Genomic DNA, 2,706 nt, shown 5'->3' on the forward strand with positions numbered 1-2,706 from the left:
CCCCAAGGTTGCATATAATGAAGTCCTGGAAGGTGGTGGTTAGTGATGGCAATGGCAGCACATTTGTCAGGAATTCACCCACCCAAGTCTAGTTGCTCAGGGCTTGTTCTCTTACCCCCACGATTGGAAGGAACACACTCACCCCAAGCTCTGTGATCCTGGCTCCCATCGGTTCATAAACTGGCCCCTATACACAGAGGGCAAGGAGAGATGGAAGAAGGAAGCAGGCCGTTCCAGATTGGCAGGTGGCAGACTTAATAAGCAAGTGAACTTGCATATGAGGCTTGTCTTGGGTGGTTGCTAGGTGAGTAGGTCTCACCTGCCAAAATCTTTTTTTTTTTTAAGATTTATTCATTTATTTTAGAGAGAGTGTGTGGGGGAGGGGCAGAGGGAGAGAATCTTCAAGCAGACTCCCTGCTGAGCACAGAGCCCAACTTGGGGCTCGATCCCACAACCCATGATATCATGATCTGAGCTGAAACCAAGAGTCAGATATTCAACAGATGGAGCCACCCAGGAGCCCACTGCCTGCCAGAATCTTGAAAATTTATATAGAGGCCTTAACAGGTTTCAGTCACATATACTGTCCAGATGTTCTTAAAACCACATTGCTCTCTCAAGGTTGTGTCCTTGAAAATGGCTCTCCCTGTGGGATGGTGGGTGGCATGCACATTCCAAGGACAAGGGAGGAGGCGAGGAACCTTCAGTTGCCTGGGTCCAGCTTGCGGGTCAATGGGCAGTCATGTCCTCTCAATGGCCTCCTTCAACAGCTCCCTGCCCAACTGGTGACTGTATCCTCATACATAGCCTCCATGTCAGAATCTGAGACCCAAACTGGACACTGTTAGAGTGTATAGCCCCAGTCTTCATTTCTACTTCAACCTCTGTCCTTCACCCTTCAGCCCCAAATGGAGGCTAGGATTCATTCCCCTTCAGATCTGGTGGGGTGCGGGAGGTTCCACAAGGGTGAAGATGGGAAAGAAGGCACTCCACTGTTAGCCAAAGCCTCTAGTGAGTGTCAGGTCACAGATCCAGAGTTGAGAAGGATAGGCCATGTCTCCCTCACCCTGACTCCAGGCCTAGTCTAAGCAGAGGCTGGTCCTGCTGGAGCTGGTGCTTCTGACAGTCACTTCCTACAAAAAGTTGCCACCTGGGGTGGAATTGGGGCCTAGTGGTGATAAAAAGCCCATTAAGAGATCAAGGTTAGGCTGTCCCTCTGCCCATCTGGGGCACAGCTACCCTGTGGTTTCCCATAGACAGAGAGGGTCCTGGAGTCTTGGGTTATTCTCCATCAAGACTGCAAGCTCAGAAGCCCTATGTCTGGTTCTGCTCCATCTACTCTGCCCTGACAAACTAGTCCTTCAGCTCACAGAGGTTCTGAGATGTTGCCTGGAGGTCTCAGGTTCTAGCTCTCTGTCTTGCCCTGGAGCACGAGCTCTGCATTTCTTGCTCTGTTCCTCCATGTGCTACTCCCATGTTTCACACAGGTCCTGGTCTCTCACTCTTTGAAGGATTTATGTCTCCTTTTTCCTTGCTTACCTTTCTCTTTTGTGTTCAGTGTCTTAGAGTAAAGAGTAAGGACTTTGGAGTCAAACTGGCCTAGGTCAGATCCCTTGTTCCATCACTCACTGCTCTGTGGCTGAGGACAGGTCATTTTACCTCTCTGAGCCCCAGTTTCCTCAGCTGTAAAGTGGGACTGATTATCATCTTTCAGTGCAAATGTCAAGTGTCATAAAAATTCAGCATCAGCAACAAAAGAAGGAAAGGGGTCACACCCACCTTAAAAACTGGCAGCCAGGGAAAAACAGCAAATTTGGGGATGCAGTGGAGTGGCCCAGGAGAGCACAGCAAAGTATGCTCATCATTATTGGGGCGCTGCTGGTCCCAGGCCTCTCAGTGGTCAGAGATAGGGAATATATGTTTGTGCACATACACCGCACACATGGCTATCATCTGTATCATTTATCATCTACCTATATTGAAATGTATGAGTTCACATTGATATCTCTAATCCCAATCTAAAGTCAAAGAGTTCATTCTAGTTTTCTCCTTTCTATATTTCTACCTCCTGTTTCCAAAATTAAGATACCTGGCTCCCATTTTAATAAATTTTCTTTTATTTTTACTTTATTTTTTATTTTTAAATTTTTTATTTAAATTCAATTTAGTTAACATATAGTGTATTATTAGTTTTAGGGGTGAACTTTAGTGATTCATCAGTTGCATATAACACCCAGTGCTCATTATATCAAGTGCCCTCCTTAATGCCCATCACCCAGTTACCCCATCCCCCAGCCACCTCCCCTCCAACAACCCTCAGTTTGTTTCCTAGAGTTTGGCATCTCTTATGGTTTGCCTCCCTCTCTGTTTTCACTTCATTTTATTTTTCCTTCCCCTCTCTTATGTGCATGTTTTGTTTCTTAAATTACACATATGAGTGAAATCATATGGTATTTGTCTTTCTCTGACTTATTTCACTTGGCATAATACCCTCTAGTTCCACCCACGACATTGCAAATGGCAAGATTTCATTCTTTTTGATGGCTGAGTAATATCCCATTATATATATATATATATATACCACATCTTCTTTATCCATTCTTCTGTCAATGGACATCTGGGCTCTTTCCATAGTTTGGCTATTGTGGACATTGCTACTATAAACATTGGGATGCATGTGCCCCTTCAAATCACTAGGTTTGTATC

Source organism: Eumetopias jubatus, unplaced genomic scaffold (assembly GCF_037043125.1).
Source record: "Eumetopias jubatus isolate StellerSeaLion01/CBP00866 unplaced genomic scaffold, mEumJub1_p1.0 scaffold_1, whole genome shotgun sequence".
In the NCBI taxonomy this organism is placed as follows: domain Eukaryota; kingdom Metazoa; phylum Chordata; class Mammalia; order Carnivora; family Otariidae; genus Eumetopias; species Eumetopias jubatus.